General features: G+C 39.4%; 1 pseudogene; it reads left to right on the forward strand.

Moving 5' to 3' along the window:
- The first annotated feature begins 22,124 nt into the window (after nt 1-22,124).
- On the forward strand, nt 22,125-22,190 carry LOC133752583 (U4 spliceosomal RNA; annotated as a pseudogene).
- Nucleotides 22,191-26,060: the final 3,870 nt, after the last annotated feature.

Here is a 26,060-nt window from a genome sequence, read left to right on the forward strand (position 1 = left end):
TACCTACTATACCACCGCGCCAGCCCAAGCAGATATCTTAATCAAAGATATGCCTCATCCCTGTAGTTCTGAGTCAATATTTTGCAATTCAAAAAGAATTTGCATTTCTTACAAGTTGCTGGTTAATACTGTTGGTCTGGATATGGCTCTTTGAGAAACACATTAGATAATCTCAGTTGAAAGACAAGACACACTGAGAAAAGGTATAAAGGGGGCTTCCTACTTACTTACTATAACCAAATGTAAGATATACGAACACTGAAATGATTATCAGCTGGGTTGCAGCCTCTAGCCATGCTGTCCACTGACATGTGGGCTTTTAGGAGGATATGGTCAGAGGGGAATATGCTTGATATGTGGATACCTCTGACACGGAGTTCATTTTTTTTCTCCACGGGACCCACAGCATCCCAAAAACTCCCCTTCCAGTTTCAACCTCAGACTAGTCACAAGCTTCAGAATGTGAACTGTCAAAGAAGATCCCTAAGTATTAAAAGGCAGGGAACAGGGCCAGCACGGTGGCGCAGTGGGCTAACCCTCTGCCTGCAGAGCCAGAATCCGATGTGGATGCCAGTTCAAGTCTCGGCTGCCCCTCTTCCAATCCAGCTCTCTGCTATGGCCTGGGAAAGCAGTAGAAGATGGCCCAAGTGCTTGGGCCCCTGCGCCCACGTGGGAGACCCAGAAGAAGCTCCTGGATCCTGGCTCTTGGCTTCAGATCAGCTCAGCTCTAGCCACTGAGGCCATTTGGGGAGTGAACCAGCGGATAGAAGACCTTTCTCTCTGTCTCTCTCCTCCCTGTCTGTAACTCTACCTCTCAAATAAAATAAAAATCTTAAAAAAAAAAGACAAGGAACACACATAAAAAGTTGTCAGAGTTCTACTTTTCTAAATAAAATACTTGAGAATTATGTCTTTATTAAGTTCCTGCTCTTTTCTAAAATTTCATTATCTCATTTTAAAACTTTACTCCTCTGGGCGAAAAATCAATGCAGAAGACATGTGTTATCTTTGATTTAGCCTAACAAAACAGTAACAAATAACACACTCAGTGGGTGGCTAAACCAGATAATATTTTTCTCTAAATGTTCTGTTGTAATCCAATTAAAATGTTATTGGCCAGCCACCATAAAGTATACATATCACCAAAGTTTTATACGATTTCATTTTTGGTCTTAAAATAGCCTATTTTACTTGGTGTCTTTATTCACTAACCTAAATACTTCAAGTAGAGTTTCTTCCAAATATAATTTAGGATAACCATTTGTATTTGTGCTATTTAAAAGTCTCTGTTGGCTCACATCATTGTAGTGTTTAAAATTCCCATTAAAGAGGAGAAAATACTAATCAGAAAGAGAGAATATTATAAAAACTGTAGTAATATGACCTCCACAACACCACTATTTCTTAGAGGCTCCAGGGAACCATAACACCCTGGCTCCTCCACACCTTCCTTCAATCAGCAGAGCCCACAGAAAAGGAGTACTGTCACTCAAAGCAAGCTGAAACTATTTGGAATCACTTAATCATTTGGTCATACTTAATACTGCCAGGATTCCTAGCCAAAGAATCCATGATCATAGTCTCTCCTCATGCCTTCTCTAACAACAGCCTTGAATCATTCCAGAAAACTTTAGCACTTTTTTTAAACCATAAATTGCACATAACTCTTTCAAATTCTCAGTCTATAATTTCTCATAAAATTCTTTGAGATCCTCTAGAGAAGATAAATAGCAAGAATTATTGGATTTTAAATTGTGACCCCTCAATGTTATATGCACTGGATCATAACTATATGGCTTCGGTTCCCTCATAAAACTAAACCACAAAGCCATTCTTTTCATTTCAAGCTTAACAGCACACAGGCCCACGGGTGAAGCAATATAAACACTCTTAAGTAATTTCTCAAAAAGAAATCACTTCTGCAAAAACAGACTTACAACCTAGTGGTGTATAATCTCTCCTCAGAACCTGTGAAGTTTGTAGTTCTCAGGCCACCCAAGAAGAATGGTGAGAATATTGTTCATGGGTTAAAGTAAGATGAGCCTAAAAAGTATCTTAGACTAACTACGGAATTGGGCTTACTCCCAGCACCACCACTAAGTTACCTAAACAAGTCAACAAGTCAGGTGTCGGGGTGGAGGGAAGAAGAGAGCTCAGATTTACGGAATATTTTTTCAGAATTCAAGTCAAGTCTTAGTGTAATGAAAATCACTAATTCATGGTACACTTTCATCAGTGGTCCACACACAGCCCTTTTTTAAATGTATCGCCTTAAATGTATATTTTGAACAAATATACTCTTAAAGTTTATACCTGAGAAAATGCAAAACAATCACCAAAAATAGTTCATATGAATGTACACAGAGGTACTATTTACAACAGAAAAACCTGGAAAAAGTCCAAATGTCCTTTAAGATACTATGGTAGATTCTAACCATAGGATAGTAAACAGGAATCAAATAAAGAAACGACAACTACCTATAGTAATAAGGAGTTAATGTTCTGAATCTCTGTTTTGACCTCTCACATGAAGGCCACGCCACTTATTTTAAGGATAATGCAGGGGGCCAGCACTGTGGCACAGCAGGTTAAAGCTCCAGTCTGCAGCGCCAGCATCCCAAATGGGCACCAGTTCAAGTCCCGGCTGCTCCACTTCCAACCCATCTTTCTGCTATGGCCTGGGAAAGCAGTGGAAGATGGCCTAAATCCTTGGGCCCCTGCACCCATGTGGAAGACCCAGAAGAAGCTCCTGGCTCCTGGTTTCAGATCGGCACAGTTCCAGCCATTGGAGCCATATAGGCAGTTAACCAGTAGAAGGAAGCTTTCTCTCTCTCTGCCTTTGCCTCTCTGTAACTTTGCCTTTCAAATAAATACATAAATCTTTTTTAAAAAAGGATAATGTAGATACTATATTTAAAAATTATTTGAAAATTATAACTAGTAAATGGTTTTATAATTAATAAGTTATTTTCCTCATATACTGTATACTACTACTTTTTTTTTAAAGATTTATTTATTTTATTTGAAAGGCAGAGTTACAGAGAGTGAGGAGAGGCAGAGAGAGAGAGAGAGAGAAAGAGAGAGGTCTTCCATCCAATGGTTCACTCCCCAAACTGTCGCAACGGCCGGAGCTGCTCCGATCCGAAGCCAGGAGCCAGGAGCTTCTTCCGGGTCTCCCATGTGGGTGCAGGGGCCCAAGGACTTGGGCCATCTTCCTCTGCTTTCCCGGGCCATAGCAGAGAGCTGGACAGGAAGTAGAGCAGCTGGGTCTCGAACTAGCACCCATACGGGATGCCGGCACTTCAGGCCAGGGCGTTAACCCACTGTGCCACAGCGTCGACCCCGTGTATACTACTTCTTAAATTACACAAAGATAATCTGGACACAGTCAAGAAGAGGAAAGCATTATAATCTGTAGGATGCAATTTTGGAGTTGCATTGCAGGGGTTCAAATGCTGGATACTGCAATTATTTTTTGTATGGACTCAAGGTAAATTAACATCTTTAAACCTTGATTTTTCTCACATATGAAGAGCAGAAAAAATTATTAAGTTCCTAAGAGACGTTACTTCAATGAAATAACTCAAGGGCCTTGCACACTGCCTGTTACACCATAATAAGCACTCACACCAGTGACGGTTATTAAACTAACAGCTGCTAGGGCTCACAAAGTGAAGGTCTCAGAAGCAATGTTATTCTCTGAGCTTCTCCTGCCTCCCTGTCTCTCACTCCTCATTCTACACCTGGGTAAGCCATAGAAACTAGAATTCCTCTCCCACAAGGTGTGTCATAAAAACAAGAACCTTTTCCCCAACATCAGAGATAAAACTTAAAAATATTATTCTAACTTCCTCTCCATCACTGGTTTTCAGGAGTTGGCCATAAAGATATGCCCCGATGTTTCCTATTTAATAAGAAGCCATAAGATCTCCATTCCACAAAGCATCCTGCCCCATACCTGAAAAGAAGGAATACTGCACAGAAGCCAAGAAGAATCCGACAGACTTTGCTAGGGGCCCACCTGCCACCACCACCAGTTCCGTCAGTCTGTTACTATGACATCATGCCCTTTGTTGTCCAGTCATATTTCTAAACAGTTAGCTATTCAGCTTTCATAGAAACTAAGCATAAAGATGAATATAATCCACTCTGGTCCTTTGGTTTTTGAATCTGAAGGCTCATAGGTCACATAAAACTATGAGCAAATAAATGTGTCACTTTTCTCATGTTAACCTGTCTTGTGTTATGCAGTTGTCAGCTATCACCCCTTACAATGGGCAAGAAAGGGATCACCCAATTTTCTGCCCCTTCACATGGATGCCCTTTTACGTCTGTCAAGTGAGTAGAGCTGCTTTCCTAACTCTACCCTCTCACCCTCCCAATACCCCACGTGAGTGCATGCGCGCACACACACAGACACACACACACTTGCACATATTTATTCTCTTTGTTTTTTGCCTGCTTTTCAATTCCTTATATCTATATTAGAATTGAAGGCAGTAATTAAGCCCAGGGTTTCTGACTTGAACATCAGAACACAAGTGGGTACAATCTGGTTAGATTATAGCACCTTAAATATAAAGTTCCTTTAATGATTTCCATCACAATTCTCATTGAATGTGAGATGCAAAGGACTAGGACGGCGTCATGGTGTAGCGGGATAAGCCACTACCTGCAGTGCCAGCCTCCCTTATGGGTGCTGGTTGGAGTCCCAGCTGCTCCATTTCCAATCCAGCTCCCTGCTAATGTTCCTGGGAAAGCAACAGAGGATGATCCAAGTGCCTGAGCCCCTGCACCCAAGTGGGAGACATAGAAGAAGCTCCTGGCTCCCAGCTTTAGCCTGACACAGCCCCGGATGTTGTGGCCATTTGCAGAATGAATCAGCAGATGGAAGACCTCTCTGTTATATGTGTGTGTCTCTCCCTCTCTCTCTGCAACTCTGCCTTTCAAATTAAAAAAAAAGTGAGATTCATTTGCATCTTATTATTTAAAAGAAGTGTAAATAGGAAAAAGCAACCATTTTCCCAATCCACATAGAGTGAAAAAAAATCATGAGAATAATTTTTTAAATGTAACTCAACCTGATAGGGGGGAAAATTAAACTGTAGTGTTTAAAACAAATATTTTGAAAGGGCTATTTGCCAATTGTTAAATTTGCCTACTAGACAACTGCCTAGATAGGTCAAAATGGATGAAGCTAGGACCTGAAACTAGACCTGCCTACCAGGGAGGGGAGCCCATCTGCAATTGCTGGGAGAATGTCCAGTCTGGCAGGTAGAACAAAGTTTCTGAAGAAAATGGCAGTGCACGGAGTTGATACTGCAGTCAGGAAATTGGCATCACGAAGAAAACATGAAGTAGTGGAAGTTTACTGAATAGGAAAGCACAGCATGGTGTCAAGGAATCCAGAAGCAAAAACTGCTGCAAAATTCACAGGGACAGCATCAGAAAGCCTAAACTAAACTAGGAAAGTAGAGCCTCAGCCAGCCTGCAGTGAGGGGCTAGACCCTCGTGGCTGAGAGAGAAAACAATACACGTGAGGCTGAATCTTGGGTGTCCCTAGGGGACCTGTGTATCCTGGCAAATCCCTAAGACAGGAATTCCATTCTGGATAAGGATATCCATGTACAAGAACTACAGTAAGAAAAAGACATTGAATCCAAGGAAAAGACATATATGATTCTAAAAATTATGGCTAAGCCACAGACTAGAAGCCAGACCAGTTCAATGCTAAGAAACACAAGTGCTGAGTTAGAACTCTTTAAATGTCCACTTTTCCAGGTCCAGCCTTGCCAAAGGGAGCTTAGAGGGCTGAGTGAACATTCAGCAGAGGAGGGCTGCAGAGATGGGACAATAGGAAGGACCCAACAACAACATCAGGAAAACTAGTCTGTAGCACCAATAATACAATAAACATAATTACCCTGAAACTTTCTAAACAATAAGCAGCACTCCTATTTAAACTGAATTCCTATACGAACCACCACAAAAATAATTTTAAAAAGTTCTTATGTGTGTGTTTTAATGAACTTGACCAATACTAAGAAGATAGGCTATTTTTGCTGCCCTGTCCACAGAAGATGCAAAAAAAAGCTATAAACCTTTTCCTATTTTTCCTTCCTTTTCATTAACATGTAAATTTAACCTATAAAAATGAATTGTCTTTTTGAATTTCTTCTCATCTCTGAGATACAAAGACTTTTTCTTGGCTTTGTCCTCTGTCTAAAGAATAATAAATATGTTTTTCAGGTTTTTGGCATTCTTCTGGGAGCAACAGCTTCTCAAGGGCCCTATAGTATTGAACCCTGAGAATAAAAATGCAATACAGAAGTGATTTATGTATTTATCACACCACTATGATTTATGACCTCCCACAAAGTGGCACACACACACAAATGTCTGTCACCCCCATGGTCCAATTCATTTAGAAGAATCACCACAAGGCATCCTTAGAAGCCAAAGATGAGAGGGAGAGGAGTTGTTTCACAAGCCAAACATACCCCATTTTCTGCCATGGCAGCCTGTGCCTTACAAGTACAATGACCACGGACAGCCTGAACCCCTGGACTACACAGATACAAGTAGCACCAAACACGGCTAAGGGTCTTCATACTCAGTGTCAGCACAGCCTCATGGGCGAGTGATCTTCAGCTGAGTAGGCCTTCATGAGCAACTGCTCATGGAATGCTCCAAATCCTGATAATTAAGAGCTATATAATTAAATTCTATTTATGCTTTAGATATTCAAGCAAGATATTTCTCGTGTACTACAGTCATACTTCATGTAGAACCTCAAAGTCGCAATAAGAAAAACATGAATTTTTTTTATTTTTATTTCTTCTTAATTTAACTGCTCTGCTATATGTATCTCAAATCACCACACTGCCTGTATTCAATAAGCAAATTCCAGTGCCTGTACAAAGACCACAGGGCTGGCAAAGGCATCCAAGCTTTTCCCCAGGCATTCACAAGCCCTCAGAGCATGCCAAAGGGATTTTCTAAATTAAGGCAATGACACTGAGGTCTCAGCAGTCTTCATTCACCTCCATGGTCCCTGTGGGCAAGCTCTTTCATTCAACAAATGTTAACTGAATGTCCACTAGACTCATGGTATGTTCAGAGGTCTACAAAACTAAAGGGTTGGATAATATGCTTCTCCAGGTCCTTTGCAGCCTTAAGATTTTAAAAATTAGTACATCTAGAAAACACATAGACCAGAACTTCAAGGAATTAGCAATGCTGAAGGTGATATCATATTATACACACAAAAAAACCATAAATCAGGGTCAATAAGTTTCAAATATTAAGAGGCAAGTGTTCTTGTTATTTAATGCTATAACTAGTACTCCAACAGCATTTTTTCACTTTGTGTTGCTATATGGGGGCAAACTGTTGAAATCTTTACCTAATATATACTAAACTGATCTTCTGTATATAAAGAGAATTGAAAATGAATCTTGATGTGAATGAAGGGGAGAGGGAGCAGGAAAGGGGAGGGTTGCGGGTGGGAGGGAAGTTATGGGGGGGGAAGCCATTGTAATCCTTAAGCTGTGCTTTGGAAATTTATATTCATTAAATAAAAGTTAAAAAAAAAAAAGAGGCAAGTGTTCTAAGAGCACAGAACAGCACTTTGAATGTCAGGTTGAAGAGCTCTATGGCAGCGGTTATTAAACTCCAGCATGCCCCAGATTTTGTTAAAACAGAAGAGTGTTTTGTACCCGTCTCAGGGGCCCTAAAGCATTAAACCCTCACAATAAAAATGCAATATAAGTTAGTTACATATTTATCATACTACTATGATATAGTACTTGCCACAAAGTGGAACACACACACAAAATGTCTCACACCTGTAACCCAATTTAATTTAGAAGAATTACCACAGGTCGGCGCCGTGGCTCAACAGGCTAATCCTCTGCCTAGCAGCGCCAGCACACCGGGTTCTAGTCCCAGTCGGGGCACCAGATTCTATCCCGTTGCCCCTCTTCCAGGCCAGCTCTCTGCTGTGGCCAGGGAGTGCAGTGGAGGATGGCCCAAGTGCTTGGGCCCTGCACCCCATGGGAGACCAGGAGAAGCACCTGGCTCCTGCCTTCGATCAGCGCGGTGCGCCGGCCGCAGCATGCCAGCCACGGCAGCCATTGGAGGGTGAACCAATGGCAAAAGGAAGACCTTTCTCTCTGTCTCTCTCTCTCACTGTCCACTCTGCCTGTCAAAAAAAAAAAAAAAAGAATTACCACAAAGCCATCCTTAGAAGCCAAGCTACTGCCAGTGATGCCAGCATCCCACATGGGCACCAGTTCGTGCCCTGGCTGCCCTACTTCCGATCCAGCTCCTTGCTGATGGCCTGGAAAAAGCAGTGAAAGATGACCCAAGTGCTTGGGCCCCTATTACTGGTGGGTAAGACCTGGAAGAAGCTCCTGGCTCCCAGCTTCAGCTTGGCCCAGCTATTGTGGCCATCTGGAGAGTGAACCAGTAGATGGAAGGTCTCTCCCCCCCCCCCTTCTCTCTCTCTCTGTTTCTCTCTATATATAACTCTGACTTTCAAGTAAATAAATCTTTTTTAAAAATGTGACTCTTCCACTGGCCTTGTTTCAGTGCTTAAAAAAAATGAAAACAGAAGTCAAGGATGAGATGGAGAAGCGTAGTTACACCAGCCAAGCATACCCCATTTCTGCTGTGGCAGCCAACTAGACACACAGAGTATCTGATTCAGCGGGAATAGGAGGGCCCAAATGTTCACATTTCTCCCTACTTTCCAGGTAAATGCAGATGTTGCTGGTTCAAGAAGTAATCCAAGATAATACATGGGAAATAAAAACAACAAATCAACATGATGGAAGCAGTGTTTTGAGAGAGTGGTTAGGATCAACTAGAAGGAGGTTCACAGATTTACAGCACACCCCAGGAAGGACAATGATCAAGCCAGAAGGCTGGAATTTCAAAGAACTGACTTGGCTAGCAAAGAGCAGTTACTTGGTGACAAGCTCAAAAGGATTTCTAATATATGGAATGGAACCTTGATAAGGATAATTTAGTACCACAGTGTCCGAATCTCTTCAGGGACAATGAAGAATCCTTTGGAAATCACATCCACCCTTACCATGGGCTGTCCCTGTCCATGTTGCCACACAGGAGAGGTTTGGAAGCCCCTATTCATAATTCTCTTGTCTCTCACAAAACTTGAAATCCCTACTATTTGAGTCACTACTTTGGGTTAAAGTGCCAAAGCCCTTAAAGCCTGTTTCAGTTGGCATATCTTATCCTGTCCCTTAACTGGAAAATCTTGCTTTTTCTGTCACCGACCAGAGGACAAATGGTTTTTTCTCTTGAAACTTCAGTTTTAGAAACTCAAGCTCTCCCTAATGCTGTTTCATGAGTTATTTGAATCTTCACACACTCCAGTCAGTAATTTAAGACATAAGTATCTCTGAAGCTTGAATACATGAAGAGGAATCTTGGAACACATTATATGCATGTTAGCAAGTGGAAGGTATGTGGTGGTTGCCAAGTTTTCTAGCTTCCCTTCAAAGCATCCCCCTTGGTCTACTCTGTCAGATCAGCCAGCCAAGGCCTCTTACGGCCACCCCACACCATCCATCTCTTTGCTCAGGTTTCCAAGCCCAAATATTCCAACAGCTTTAGCTATTTAACCCCCATCTGCCCTTTCCCTCATTTCACACCTAAAGGATATACCTGATCTCAGCCATAAAGTTACAGAGTTCCAGCTCAATAATAGGAGAACCCATATGAAAACATTCTGAGCTGCATTTTCCCAAGACCTGACTTCTCCACTTCGCTCACCTGTCTGGTAATTCATACAGTACGCCAAAGACCTTGTCTCCATGTCCTGCTAACTCTAACACTTGTCATTGTGTCAGCCTGAGCCTTCAAACATTTTAGATTAGATTTGCAGCCATCTGCAACCCACTCTCTCCTTTTCCCTCCCACCCAAGAAAGAGGTGACAAGCCAGACAGCTTTCACAATGGCCTTTGCTAATTGCCTAAAGTACCAAATGTCCACAGTTCAATAATGAGGTTGGGGAGATTCCAGCAAGATACCTCTGCTCCTTCTCAATTTCCTCATATTACGGCAGGGTCCACTCAGCCCCATTTCGGCCAAGTCTCTTAGAATTCCTCTTTCCTTTATCTAGGCATTGATACCTCGAGGAAAAGGATAGAAAGCTCTTGTTCTATATCCTAGTCACCTGTTTTAGAGCTTGCTTCCACCTAATTTTGTTGACAATTAGCATCAGGCTAGATGCTAAGGATACAGGGAAAACTATAAACAAATAAAGGGTCCCCAGTGTCACAGAGATCTCAGTCTACTGACCCTAAATTTATAAAAAGGACCAGAAAAATTAATGTGGAAGTGAGAATTCTATTATTTGGGAAGAAACCAGAGGTTCTCCATAAGCAATCTGTATCTCAATGTGTAAGAAGTCTCCTTTCAAGTTACTTTTTAAACTGAAAAAAAGATTTACACCTGTTGCAGTCTATTTGCTGGCCTAAACAGAAAGGCGTTTCTAAAGATTTCGTCACAGTGTAATGCAATCTCCCTTGATTGTTGCACCAGGTGCCTTTCCCTCATTGAAATCTATCATTTAACGAAGCTCCTACATGTCAGATGAAATGAAATATAGAGAAGAATGTTTTTACCCCAACCTCCCAAAGTTGGCACTAGCAAAAAAAAAAAAAAAAAAATTACTCATGAAATGTTGTTTCTAATACACATCAACTCTTCACCTACCAGCAAAGTTCCTTCCTTCACATTCTTGTTTATTTTTCTGATTGTAAAAGTAATATAGGTCCATGGTTGGAAATTCAGAGAGTATAGGGGAAGATGAAAAGAAAATACTTCTAATATCTCTAACCAGTGATAATCACTTTTAATATTTTGGCTGATTTCCTTCCAATTTTCTTTGTCTTTCTATGCAAATAAATCCCTGCTTGCTTGTCATATGTTTACAATTTTGAATTCTGCTTTTTTTTAATCACCCTTAAGCAAGAAAAAAGCTCTTGCATAATTAATTATTTGAAAACATCAGCAGGACTTAGTCTTCATACTTGGAATAATATTACTCCCATTAACCTAAGTTATAATCTTGTATAACAGAGAAAAACCTGGACCTACGTCTCATTTACTATAAGCTTCATCTTAAGAATACAGCAAAGGAAAAGAAAAAAGATGATGAAAGGAAAGTACTGATAATAAAATCTCTAAAATGAAGAAGCGGATGCTCCTGCAAACTGCACTTGCCCTCCTGTAGAGAAATCCAACAAACTTGGGAGAAGTAAGGGTGATGTTCAATTCTCTCTTCAACACTAACAGGTGTTCTTTGAGATTTTATGGAAGACCACAGACCCCTTACTATAGATCTCCATCCTGAAAGCACGTAAGGCATTAAGAAAAAGAAATGGATTTTCAGTTCAAAATCTTGATTGTACAAACGGCACAAGGTAATCTAGTTTGGCAACAAGTTGTTTTTTAAAAAAATCAGAGATTTTTAAAAATTGATAAGAAACTGAAATGAGTCAATGTGTGTTGTTTTCTATAAAAGCAAGAAAAATACTTTAAAAACTAATCTTATATTTACATGAAGTTTGCAGGTAACCATTTTATTAGCTTCATTTTCAAAATGTCTTTATTTTTAAATAACTATTATCTGGAACATAGATTCATTGTTGACATGGTCACAAAATTAGTCCATAATCATACAAATCACTTTCTTTCATGTTTTATCCTCTCAATAATCCTATGATACTGGGTAGGCAGAGGAACATTGCAATCTCCGTTTGAGAGATTAGGCCATTAAAACTGGAAATGTTATGTGTTTAATTCAAGGTCACATAGTAAATCAAAGAACTGGACTAGAAAGTAAGTACACCATTCTTTTAAAATAATCTATTTTAAGCATCTTTTATAAAAATATTGTTTGTGTACATGTTTAGAAACATATGACATTCTAACCAATTGTGTCACAAAACATATTTCAGGTGCAGAATTGACAGTTGCAAGCTGGCACTAGAGGAGGGTGACCAAGACTGTGAGAACTATAGAAACCATATTATATGACCAACAATGGATGAAGGAGCTTGGTATATTTAGCCTGGAAAGAGAAGATCAAGAGGAGATAAGAGAGTTCTTTTAATGTTTGAAGGGCTGTCAAATGGACTGGTGAGCAGACTTGTTCCATGTTGCTCCAAATACCAGGCAAGAATAATGGACAGAACTTCAAAGGAAACAAGTTCCTGCACAATAAGAGATTTGTCTTTTTTACCAATGGAGCTGTTCAACTGCAGAGCACACTGCTCTCAATATTATGGTAAACGCCTCCACAATGACATATCTAAGGAAAAGCTGTCAGAGATGCTCTGATGACTATTTGACTCCTATATCTTCAGTCTATTTTGCCTTTGTTTTTCTTGGCTCACTAACACAACATATAGGGTACAGAATGTGAGTGAAGGGAGACTACTATGAGCCAGGTGCTTCCAAAGCATGGTTCCCAGACGATAAGAATCACCTGGAGCAGTTGGTGGGCCCAGCTGAATTCGAGGCCTTGCAGGAGAAGCCTGGGAAACTTGGATTTAACAAGTGCCCCAAGTGATTTTTATCATCACAGAAGCTTAAGAAACACTTTCAAAAACATCACTTCATTTAATCCTCCTGACAAGGGTAGATGAGAAAATGGAGGTGCAGCATTATTTAGCCATGTACCAAAACTCACATAGGTTTCAATGATAAAGCCAGGATTCACTCCCAGGAAGGTAGACATGAAGTTTGAGATCTCACCCTCTAGGTGATGCAGAAAAGAAAGACATTAAGCAGGAAAATGGGCAATGTAAAGAACAGTTTTATTAGACATGCATGTTTGATTTTTAAAAATAATTCATGAGGAAGTCACCCCTCACTTTGATTCCAGGACCAAACCTTGTGATACAAGATCTGTGGGTGTTCACATTCCTTATAAACAATGGCATAGTATTTGTGTATAACCTATGCACTCCTCCTGTATACGTCAGTAATCTCCAGATTACTTATAGTACGAAATAAAATGTAAATGCCACATAAGCAGTTGCTGTACTATCTTGTTTAAGGTGTAATAACAAGGAAAAAAGTCTGCACATGTTCAGCACAATTTTTCTTTTCTAAATATTTTTTATTTAAGGTTGGTTGAATCCAGGGATGCAGAACTCACAGCTACTGAAGACCAACCATGCTTTGTATACACAGTAAAATGCAGAGGCCTGTACATTGGTAGTGTTTGAATTTAAGCAGGAACTGTGTTGAAGTTCACTTTTTTGTCTTTCATGAATAATTATGAACCGGGTATTCTAACCAAATAAATAATTTTAACATGATTATAAAGAGAACCACACTTTAATGCACTTAGTAGAAGCAATTTACATGCATACAATTAATGTGCTAATTTCAGTGATCTTTAGCTATTCATTAAAACAGGCCTGGCAGGTCCTGTTCTTGGCAACACTTTGTTAGTCATTTCCTACTATTACTTTATGTACTCAAAAGTAATCAGCCATCTATAATTTAAGACTTTTCACTAATTTAATAGCCCTTTCTCTAATTATGTCCAAATTAAAGAGGTTAGCATATGGATAAATATGTTTGTATTTGGTACATATATTCAAAGATGGTGATTTCTCTGCATGTGGCATCAGAGACCAATAAGAGATTGGGTCTTTAACACGGAATAGAGTGGAATGTTGTTATGTGAACAAGACCTTTTGACATAAAATCTGAGCAGCAGAGGGAAAGGATTCTCACTGAGATGGGCTTTGTGTTCAGCCCTGTAAACCTGGCAGAGTCTGAATTTGTTGCCCTTCAAGGGATAATACCAGGATGATCTGTTTTTTCAGGCCTTTGCTCAAGAGATGAAATGGAACAAGGGTACAGGGAGAAAAGGAGTTAAAGGTTGTGTTTGCAGGAATGTGTTTGCTGACATTGATCAATGGGTAATTCTGTGATTGTAGGTTTATTCACATAGAGGGTTCAGAAAAACAAATCAATAATAAAGCAATGGTGAAGATGCCAAAGAAAAGGTGATTAATGAAAAATATGGTGCAAGTGCAATCTGCCACATAGTATGAATGCTCCCTCATTCAGCACCCTAGAAATAAATATGCATCAGACGGAAAGAGAACAGTCCCTTGGAATGTCATTAGAGCCCATGCTTCAAAGAGCAGTTCCTCATGTCCATGGGAGCAAGTTTAAATTCTCCTGTGTGAAGTCCCTGTAAGCAGCTCCACTCTTGAATTATGCATGACTCTGACATCTTGTAACATGAGAAGTGTTCTAAAAATGATTTCCAATTTTGTTTCACGTGTTATGTTTTAAAGATGCTATTTAGGTTAACATTTTACTTTGGTCACATAATATCTTGTTACATTTCCTCATATAGCATTTAATTATGGTAGCAGTGTTGTAACCTGGTACTACATAGATAGTCAAGAATTTAGTATAGCTTTAAAATAATGTGCTGCTTTTAAAGCCAATACTTTGCTCCATCATTTTCACTGGGCCTATTTAATATGTAATGGTGAACATTGGGCAGGATTCCAGCTCCTCACACCTGGGAGCTGATAATAAGTAATAATGAGGTATGCTCGAAAGTGAATATCAAAATCTAGCATAGCCCAACCTTACAGTGGGTCATGTCTTTCCTAGGGTAAGAGCACGCAAGTTCTCAGCACAGAATTCCAGGAAGGATTGACCCTCAGCAATCCTGTGAAGAAGCCAACAGCTTTACGTTTCTTCCTTGTGTGTCTCTCCCTTCAGTTTTGTTTGCAAGAAGTCAGGCTTTTCCTCCCATTCAGCCCTGCCCTTCAGGAAAGATTTGAAATCAGTCTTTAACACCTAGGAAATATCATGAGAGGGGATTTGCTCTCCTTATAAGTTTCAATGTTATATTTATATTCGTTTGCAATATCAGTCCCCTATATAAATTATTTCATGTTAGTAGATAGTCACAGATGGAACTTGGGTAGCAAATGTGCAAGTAATTTTCTTTCCAGATCTCCTTTTCTAATGGTCCAGACAGAGGCAAATCTATGTTGGGTTAAAGATAAAATTACATGCTTTTAATTCATCCCTTAATTTGGTTCATGAGTCGGAGCATTGAGGAATATTACTAGGAGGGTTTAAGCACTTTTACTGGTAACCCAATGATTACCACATAAGTTCCCCTCCATGATCTTTGAGTTATGTGTAACAGGTGTTATGTAGTTAACACATTGTATGAAAAGTGACTATCATATACCAGCTGCAACATACAACATCTCAGTCAAAAACTGCATACACTCGTGCCCTGGACAAAGGTCCAGATGATCAGGAAGAGGTCAGAGCTGAAATTCAGTTCAGGTTTCCTTTCCATGTTTGAGAAGAGATAAAGCCAATGTCAGCCCTAACAAGTAAATGACTTTCATTAAGTGTATCTCGCATGGGAAGCATCTTTTTCTAACTCACATCAGACCACTATATGAGGGTACTTCAAAAAAGTTCGCGGAAAATGCATATTACAAAAAAAACTGAATTCAAAAATTTTCGCACCACAATAGTCTTCATCTGCTAATTCCATGTTCCATGAACTTTCTGAGGTACCCTTTATGTGTTAGTGTTAACCTTGTTCTCATTTCATACTCAGAATAATCTCATAAAGAATGTACATTAATAGGTAAAAAGCACAAGACGATTTAGAGGGGTTAAATAACTTGTTTGAAGCTCCACAAGGAGTAAAATAGAACAGAACTTGAAATTAGACCTGTCTGCCTTTAAATATCATACTTCCTCCCATAAAATAAAAGGAAAATGGGGGAACTCGCATCTTCTTTCATCCATGTCTGCTTCACTTTGTTTGGGACACTGTGCTAGTAATGCAACTGCAAAGCCGACAGGTTCTGCTAAAGATGGTGAACGCCAAAGCCACAGCTGCACTCAGTGAATGGTGTTCTATCAGATGCAAAGCAATGAGAGGATACGAGTAGGAAAGCGTAGTGCAGTGATTCTCAAACTTCAGCGGACTTCAGAATCAACTTGGAGAGCTTGTTAAGGATATTGCTGGACACACACTGCAGAGTTTCTGATTCAACTGTAGTGGGATTGACCTAGGAATGTGCATGTCTAACATTGCCAGGTGACACTGATGTTGCTCATCTGAGGATTTGTTATGCTACACCGAGATGCTGCTATAGTGTAAAGGAACCATCCACTAAGATAAAAACTAAAGCTAAACAAAGAGCCACTGGTCTCCAAGTGAGTCAGGAGTGCTGTATAAGAACATAAGAGATGAACATGATTTGTGTCTTTTTTTTTTCCATGTTCAAGTGAAACTGCTTGCTGGATTATAATGATATCCCCAAACTTTCTATGTACAGCCAAATTGTAAAATAACAATAATGGGTAACAGAGTACCAGTACCAATCTAACTGGTTTAGTTAGTGTTAGATGCCCTGCTTAGTAGTGTCATCTTTTGGAGAAGATACTGCTGGAAATGTGAGAACACAAAGAACTGGTTTTTGTATGCATAGTCAGCCAGCATTGTGTGGAAGGCACTGTAAGCCATCTTAACAGTCTACATGACTGTGTATCACCTCATGAATACGGCTACTGTGTCACGAGTGATCATGTAAACCAATGCTGCCAACACACACTGAGTGATTATTTAGGGCCACTATCTATATATCCACAGAGGATCTAGAATAGCCTTGGCATTATTTTTTTTCACCCTATTTCCTTTTGTCCCTTCCATGCTTTTAATCTTCTTGTAAATAATCTCAATTCTCTCACCCCTTAGTAACATGAAAAAAAAAAAAAAAACACCATTAGGCAATCCGTTTTCTGAACGGTAGAACAGGAGATTCACAGCATTTAATTAGAGCTAATTTCAAGAGGGTTTGCTTAGTCTTCAGGACCAAATCCCTCAAGGGAAATAGTGATGCAATTGTTTGATGTCTTTCACTCAGCTGGCTGGCTTACTTTTTGAGTTATTAGTTATGTCTGGGGAAAAAAAAATCAGACAGGTGGGTCTGTCTTGATTCCCACGGAAGCTGCGTTGTCCTGATATCTGCTCACAGTTCCTGGCTCTGCATTACTGACAAGTCTGCTTTGGGCTTTAAGAAGAGCCTTGCTTGGAGAGCTGTTTTCTTTGATGTGAATATCAAACTAACACTGAAACCACTAGGCTTTTTCTCCCTTTATTAAAGCCACAGATAGAAGAAAGTTATCTTGTTTTCATGTGAACTATTAGAAGTGAAAATTCCAGACTTTTTTTAAAGGGACAAACTACTTGAGAAAATTTAATTGAAAAAAAAAAATTGTCGTCATCTAAAATGAACCTAAAATTCATTAGGTAATGACGAGAAACCCTCATTTTAAGGCTAGGGTATCTTTGTAAATATGACAGACCAAAGCAAGAATGATAATTGAGCAGAGAACAGATTGTTAAATGAATCAGATTTGCCTCTTTATCACAACTTGTCTTCTCAAGGGACTTCTTTAGCTCCTCAATTCTGAAATGATGACAATAATAAGGATAAAAATAGTGTAGGGGAATGACTATTGAGGCAGAACTTTAACTTTTCTAATGAGAGATTATGCATTTCAAAACTGCCCGGCCCCTTGGCTTCCACCAGTGGAGACATCAATCAGCTGTGGGAAGAATGCTATGTAATTAAGTGGATATAATACAAATGGCCATCCATGGGTGAAAGTATAACAGGCCAGTGAATCTGAAAATATACCCCCTAAAATATGTTCAAGTTTACTATATAGCAGACACTGGGGTACACACTTCACACATAACAACTTACTTCAATTTCACCATGTCTTATCCTACAAAATAAAATAATCACACAATATTAAGTGGGGAGCAAGGATTCAAACTCAGTCCCATCTGAATCAAGAACAGTTTAGCACATAGAATAAATCAGCTAGTATTACTAATCTCAAATTTCAGATGCTATTATGAAAATCCCTTAGTAAAGAAAATAATAATTAGCTGAAGCCCCATTCATTTAAGGTGTTAGCTACTTAATCTTTTAAAACCAATCCCCTAGGGATAGTATTGATTTATTAGAGAAAAGTGAATGTAGTTCCATATAAAAATTACACCTTCAGATAATAATTTCCAACAAATTCTTAGGTTAGAGAAGTAACGATTTTGTCAATATACCTAATACTTTACCTCTCTGTGTGTTTTACAATGTATAATCTACCTTTCACATACTTTATCTTAATTGCTCTCCATTGATGGCCTTTCAGACTGTGAGATTTTAATGGAATTAAGGTTTAATTTGCCAACTTGAAAAGGTTTACTTTTAAAAAAAAAAAAAGGGGGTTTTGGAAATATTTGCAATAATCCAAGCAAAAGTCATTTTCCCTTCTCATAATTTTCCCATTTCTATTGTTGTCTCACTGGCTCCCAGTCATCCAGCTTAGAACCCTGAAGTCATCTCTCCGACTCCTTCCTCCTTCACCATGATAGTCAGCAAGTCACCAAAGCTGTGACTCTTCATTCACCTACTTCATTATCCCACATCCTTGCAGAAGCTTTCCCTGCTATAGTAACTCCTAACCCATATAAATGCTCGCAGTGACCACCCCACACAATATTACAAGCCTCTTAATCAGTCTGCCTATCTTTCGTCCTACCTCCCTGATCCATCCCACGTGATTCAAAGATCAAATCCCCGAAACACTACTTTGCGTATATATCAGTTTTAATGGTGATCTTATCTGACTATTCAAGAATACAGATAATCCTTGACTAGTAATGGGGTTAAGTACTAAATAGACCCATTGTAAACTGAAAATACTGTAAGTTGAAAATGCATTTAATATACCTAGACTAATAAATAACATAGCTTAGCCAAGCCTACCTGAAACATGCTCAGAACATTTGCACTATACTAAAGTTGGGGAAAATTATCTAACACAAAGCCTATTTTAAAATAAAGTATGGAATATCCCATGTAGACCAACAGATGGATGTCAGAGAAACTAGATAAAACAAAATATAGCATCTAAAAATGTTGACAACACAGTACACTGTGGAGTATTGGTTATTTACCCTTGTGATCATGTGGTTGACGGGACCTAGCTGTATCTCCTGCTACTCTCCAACATCTCTGGAGAGTATCAAACTGCATACCACATTCTGGACTATTCCAGGCTTATCAGGGTTCAATTCACAATCTTTCGACCTTAAGGTGGTATGAAAATGACATGCATTTAGTAAAAGTGGCACTTCAAACTCTGAATTACAGTTTTTCTCCTGGATCAATGTATTAGTCAGCTTTTTGTTACTTTAAAATACCTAAAAGGTTGGAGCTGGCCTTGTGGAGCAGCAGGTTAAACTGCCACCTACAATTACAACATTCCACATGAGCACCAGTTTGGGTCCCAGCTACTGCATTTCCAATCCAGCTCCCTGCTAATGCACCTGGGGAAGCAGCAGCTGACCCAAGAACTTGGGCCCCTACCCATGTGGAAGACCCAGATGGAGTTCTAGGCTCCTTATCCCATCAAATAAAAGCGATAGTTTATTCTGAAGGTCAAGCATCTATTTCACTTATTTATTTAGCAAATTATTTCATAGAATTATCAGTGCATTTTCCATATCCCTATTTTTAGATTGTAGAAACCTACATATAGGAACTATATCATATATGTTGCCTTTTCTTGTCACACAGATATTTATATTCCTGGATATAAATTTTATATTCTATATTAATGTTTATGCTTCTGCTTCATGAAGTTCAAGTTAACTTATTTTGGGATATCCACCCCTTTGTGAGGATTTGTTTCCATGGTCCTAAATGATAAAAGTTATGGAAACAGACTGAAATGGGTGAGTTCAAACTTCGTTTCTAGGAGGGTATCTCACAAAGTTTGTGGGAAACGCATATTGTGAAAACACCTATGCATGAATTTCAGAAGTTTCTATAGCAAACTAAACTTACCTTTGAATTTCATCCTTCTCCAAAAATGGATTAGAAAAGTATCCTTGTATTTTAGCTGTTACTTAACATAAAGTTCCTTTTCTTTCCAGAGCTCTAAGGTAAGTTACTTGCCTAGTGGCTGAACCTGTTCCTCCTCGTGTAGAGCGCATAGTTGACATAAACGTTCAGTGTCTCTCGATGCACCAAGTGTCACTGTCTGCCTCTGTGACTCAGATGCATTTCACAGCTCAAAGAAAAAAGATTCTTTGATGACCAGTGACATCCCTTAAGCTACTTCCTTGCTATCCCTGGCATCGCACACACCTAACCCATTAGTAAGTGGCAGCTCTAAGGGATGCTAAAAGTCGAAGCAAAAAATGAAAACCAATACCAGTCGTTTAAATACTGGCAGGTCTTAGGAAGGCTGGGTTTTTAAACTAGCCATTTTGAAACAGATATGGGATTTTGCCGTTAAAATCAAAATGTTATGTCCCTTAGCTTTGCTGTGTGGCAGGTTTTAACGCCTGGGAGAAGTTTTAACCCTGGCTCAGAATGTGGCTGGTCACACACATGGTGCCTTACTTCCTCCTCTTCACTCAGATGAGTCTTATTGATATGAATTCTTATTGATATGTCAAGTTAAATGAGCATTAGCGGGAGTTCCACAGCTGGGACTCAAAGTTGGGGAAGATGTGAATTAGAGATCTGGCTGCTCATCTATTTGTCCAAGGGACTCTGGAACCTCTTGGAAGATAACTCTTCTGAAGGGAAGACAGTGTCAAGTCTAAAGCCTTAGGTAATAAACTAGCTTGATTTGTTCCATTTCGGTACTTCAGGGGCTCATCTCTGGGCCCTAAGGAAACAGATGGCTGTATGTAAAGACTAAAAACATTGGAGTATAAGGTGACCCTGCTTTGAGCTTCTAATAAAGGCTAATCCAAAAACTGGCAGAGGAACATTCCCCACACCCAGTTCACTACAGATGTTATTCCCAGTTTGAGCAGCGGCAGCAGTCCCTGGCAGAAGAGGCAGTAGTGCAAGAGAGATTTACCGTGAGCCACCAGCAGCAGCTCGGCACCAGAGGATGCAGCACTGCCATGCAATGCACCAGTGGTGCAGAAGACATTCTACAGCACATGAGCAGCCTTATTCCTAAGCACATGGAATGCACCCGCACTGCCTTCTCCGAAATACCTGAACAGAGGAAGTAACAGTGTTTAGAGCACCACACTCCTGCACTGACCAGCAACGGCCGTGAAATATGGCAGAATTAGCAAAATAAGCCTATTATTAATCAGGGTCTCTAGAGAAGAGATAACATAGCTAATGTTCATTGGTTTTATTGAGCCAATGCTTTTTCACTTACTGATTTATATGAACCTGGAATCAATTCTATGAGTCAAGTTCTAATATTTTCTTCACTTTATAGATGAGAAGCCTGAATTTTGAAGAAATGAAGTAATCTACCCCTACACTAAGATAAAAGCAGCTGATCAGTCTGAAGACTGAACCCAAAGTGTGAGGTTCCACTCTCTGATGGGCAATCACAGGTTATATAGGTCACTTGCTCGTACTAAAAAAATGAGCTAGAAGGGCTTGTTATAAAAGCTAAATACAAACAAAAGGCCAGAATTGGTCCAGTTGTTTAATATTAGGCATGTCTCCACAGCCAGGTGGGGATCAGGTCTCTTCTCCCTAAAATGAGCCAGACAATCTCCAAAGTCTGGTGAGGAGACATCCCAGAGCGAGCAGCCTGATCCAGCCAGACAGAATGAAGCAAGCTCAGGACTCTTGACAACTCCTGCAGCAGCTCCTTCCCTGAGACTTCATGGCGAGTGCTCACAGAGGTTGGTTAACACGTCTGGAGGGTTATTATCCAGCTGATGTGGACAGAAGGGAAGCAAAACAATGTCCTAGGCTTTGCACGTTGGGAAGGCTCATTCTTGATATTTTTTGGGCTTGGCTTTGGGAGATTTTAGTTTTTCCTTATTTTTTCTGAAAACTCACTTCCTCACTCTGAGTACCAGATGCCTCTGTTATAAAATGAAGAACTTGGAACAGTTGAAATTGGAACTTCTGTTTGACCAGGTCGAGATTTGTTTGAATAAGACTCTCTGAGCTGGCACTGTGGCACAGCAAGTTAAGCAGCTGCCTGCAATTTCAGCATCCCTACCTTTGCACAGTGGCAGTACCATAGCCAATGAGGTCTATCCGAGGCATGATTATTGCTAATTTCAGCATCCCATATCAGCTCACTGGTTTGAGTCCAGGCTGCCCTGCTGTCAATCTAGTTCCCTGCTAACGGTCCTGCGAAGGCAGTAGAAGATGGTCAAAATATTTCTGTTCCTGCCCACCTTTATGGGAGACCTGAATGGAGATTCAGGCTTCAGGCTTTGGCCTGGTCCAACCCTGGCTGTTGGGGTCACTTGGGAAATGAACCAGCAGATGGAAGATTGTGTCTCTCCTTCTTTGACACTCTTTCAAATTAAAAACAAAAAACAAAAAACAAACAGCAACAACAACAAAAAAAAAACACTGAGAAAGTGGCTTTTACATTCTTTCTATAAGCCTTTCCCATGATACTACGAAAGCCATCAAAACTGGTATGAAACCACTTGCAACAACCCTAACAAAAACTAAATGAAGCCAGGAGGTTCTTCTTGGTTGTCTGATGGGACTATCATAAGACTGTCAGAATCACAAACTTGCACAGCAGTCACTTGAACCTTACACAAGAAGTATTTCTGCAGGAAATCTTTCTAGCACCTGTCTATTCAACCTTGAATTGAGGTGACCTATGGTTTTAATAACTGTAGTCAAAAATTATTGTTTCAAAATATATTGCATAGTTCTTCTGTTTACCTTTAAAAAAAACTTCCCCTTGCTTCAACCTCTTTGAATATGTCCATAGTTTAGTACTATACACACACTCTGATTGCTATTTCTATTGTAATGCTACTCCCAAATAAAACTGGATTTTGCTGATTTTAACCTCTATGTATTTCTCTTGATTCAATAAGGAGAGAATAAATGAACAAATGATTGAAAGAAAGATAACACTTTAAAAGTAAGCCAATGGAGGCAGCGCTTAAGCCTAGAAAGGGGTAAAAGGTCTTCTGTGGGTTTTAACAGAAACAGGTTAAACCTTTCTTCATTGTGGTGACACACTCTGCAGTGTATTTCCTGGGATAAGATAAGTTGCAGCCTCCTCCATTCAAGACCCAGTGAACAAAAAGAATAAAGTGGAAAACACCAGGAGGTTTTGAAAGTGACTCTGTTGACAGATAATCAGGGACACACTTTTTGACCTTCTAAACAATGCAATTTGGGGATTCATCTTCTTTAGAACAGAGTGAAACCTTTGTCTGTTAGGATGTTTTAACTGGGCTAGACAAAGAGGGCACTGTTTCAGAAATGTCCTGTATTGTATTAAAGTACATACAGTACAGAATGGTCTGACAGGGATCCCTGGGGGAAAGAACTGGGTGACCTACAACTTTTTTATACTTGTGGACTGTTGCTATCTTAAACATTTTGCTGCAAGCAGCAATTCCCTGAGGAATGGGGAACTGAAATACAACAGGTGGCTTGGCTGGCTCTCTCCAGCAGATGTAGAAGAAGCATGCCAAATGTTCTGTCACCAACGTCACCCAGCTTGCATGCATTCTCTCTCTCTCTCTCTCTCTCTCTCTCTCTCTCTCTGGGGCAGGTGGGTGTGTGTGCCTCTGTTCACTTACAATTGTTCTCTTGCCTTGCTCATCCTGCAGGGCATACATAGACAAAGTAAGGAAGAAGGCTTTACTGCTGTGTTTAGAGTTCCCCTTAAAGCAAGCCATAGCAAAAGGACCGTTCATGCTTTTCATTTTATCATGGCCCTAATGTTGCACCCAGTTTAGATCTACCTTAAGGCAATCAGGAATAGAAACCTCAATAAGAAACCAAGTCATCCTGCACTATACCAACAACACTCATGTAAGAATAGGTTTACTTAAGAATAATTCAGTTCTCTGATCCTGAAAACAAGCAAAAATAAAATAAACTCCCAGAAAGACAAACTAAGCTGAGATTATACTACTATCTATTATAGTTTCATATATATCTTATAACATCAGACCCTAAGAAATGCCTAAAGATGACTCTGGAAACAGAAAATTAGAGTGTGGGGGTGGGGGAGAGAAGGGAGAGGAAGCATACAATTCCACTTTATTAAGTGTCACTGTATTTTGACTGAATGCTAGCACACTCTAGGCAAAATATTGTCCCTTCCCTCAAGGGGATTTATGCTTATTAAAGGAAATAAACACATATATACAACCAGTTATAAACCTTAATATGGAAAAAAAGCATGATAACACAAAAGAAGAAAGAATTCTGATTGTGAAGCAATGGCTAGTGTCATCAGAGAAAGCCTCACCTCACAGAAGGAGGTAGAGGAGGGCAGAGTTGTCAACACATTTTCTGTCACTTAGAAGAAATTAAAGCTCAAGGAGATAAAATAATCTACCCAAGAGAGCTGAGCTATGAGACAGAACTTGTGCCCAGGTTTCTTTGTATTTAATGTCTGTCCTGCCCTTTCCTCCATACCAAAGAGGTGATCCTACAACCCATCTACTAGGGTGCAGAAAGATTTAAGGAATGGAGACTGAGAGATCAACATGAGTAAAGACACAGGGCTTGAAAGTGCATTGCAAATTTGAGGAGGGTGGAGTATCACATGCATGAGTAGACATGGAAGAAGAGATTAGAAACATTTTCAAGTCAAAAACGTAGAGAAAAAAGTTCAAATCTTGGAAAAATATTAAACCATAGGTTATTCTAGTTACTTAAATATGTCGCCCTTCCCTCAAATCAAATGAAATTTAAGAAAACTCCATGATATGGGAGGCATATTATTTCAGATACTCAGTAATAACTGGATGACTAGAATTGTTGCTCCTGTTGTTGCTGCTGCTGTTTTTAACAATCAGATGTCAAATGGACTATTCCAAAGTTTGATTTACATGACACGAAGAAAGATTAAGGGAGGAGGAAGAAGATAATGGAAAAATAGAGTACACAGGAATCATATCCACAAATTATCCTAAATCCATATATTTTTATAGTCTTTAAAGCAAAATTTGTTCAAGAAATAACAGAAAAATTAAACTCTCTTTGGCTGCTGCTAGAAATTCAACTTAAACGGAACTTTCATCAAACTCAGTCTAACTCCTTGGGTTCTCAAAAGACCTTATCTCAGGACTCAGTTTATTCTGAGAGAGGAGGTGTGCAGGCGAGAGAGGGGGTACCGTGGGAAGAATCACTGTGTTCCTAAATTTGTATGTATGAAATTCATGGAGTTTGTATACCTTAAATAAAATTTTTAAAAAAGGAAGTATGTTTAGTTATAACGTGATCATTATCAACCACATCCATATTTTACAAGACAAAATCTTTCTATGTATGATAATGAAATTAACTCACCAAATACCCAATTTTCTCTTTCCAAGGATATTTTTTATCAAACAATTAAATTTGAATATATTTTCCCTTGTATGACTTCACTACTTCTGGATTATGGATATTCTTATTTGTATGCCTTATCATCGCTATAAAATATCAAACAAAAGTATTTTCTATGTTTCATTGCCAGATTGAAAGAAATCCACAAATTTACCAAGTTTTAATTGACCCAGTAAATTTAAGATAGAAATAAAAAAGCCTCCTAAACTTGTTCATGCCGAAGATGTATCAAATTCAAATAGGAAGTACACTGACCTATAAAAAGTACTTGTCTTGCTCTATCAAAGAGGAGTCCTGTGTAAATGGATATCTCTATTTGAACTAAAGTTTACTTTGTTCGAATCAGAACTGATGTATCAGATCGCTTCAATAGTGTTCCTGTTACACAGGAAAAGCATCCTTTTCACCAGGTTTGTATTGCCGGGCACACGGTATTCTATCAAAATCAAGATGCATAAACAAAGAACTTTTTAATACTCTAAAATTGATAAATCTCTCAAGACAGATGACAAAAAATATAATTTGCTGGAGCTGTCACTCTCAAAAATACTGTCCTAAGAAATAATAAACAAAGGCAGATATTATGGCACACTGGATTATGTCACTAC

The sequence above is a fragment of the Lepus europaeus genome, chromosome 2 (genome assembly GCF_033115175.1).
Source record: "Lepus europaeus isolate LE1 chromosome 2, mLepTim1.pri, whole genome shotgun sequence".
Lineage (NCBI taxonomy): Eukaryota > Metazoa > Chordata > Mammalia > Lagomorpha > Leporidae > Lepus > Lepus europaeus.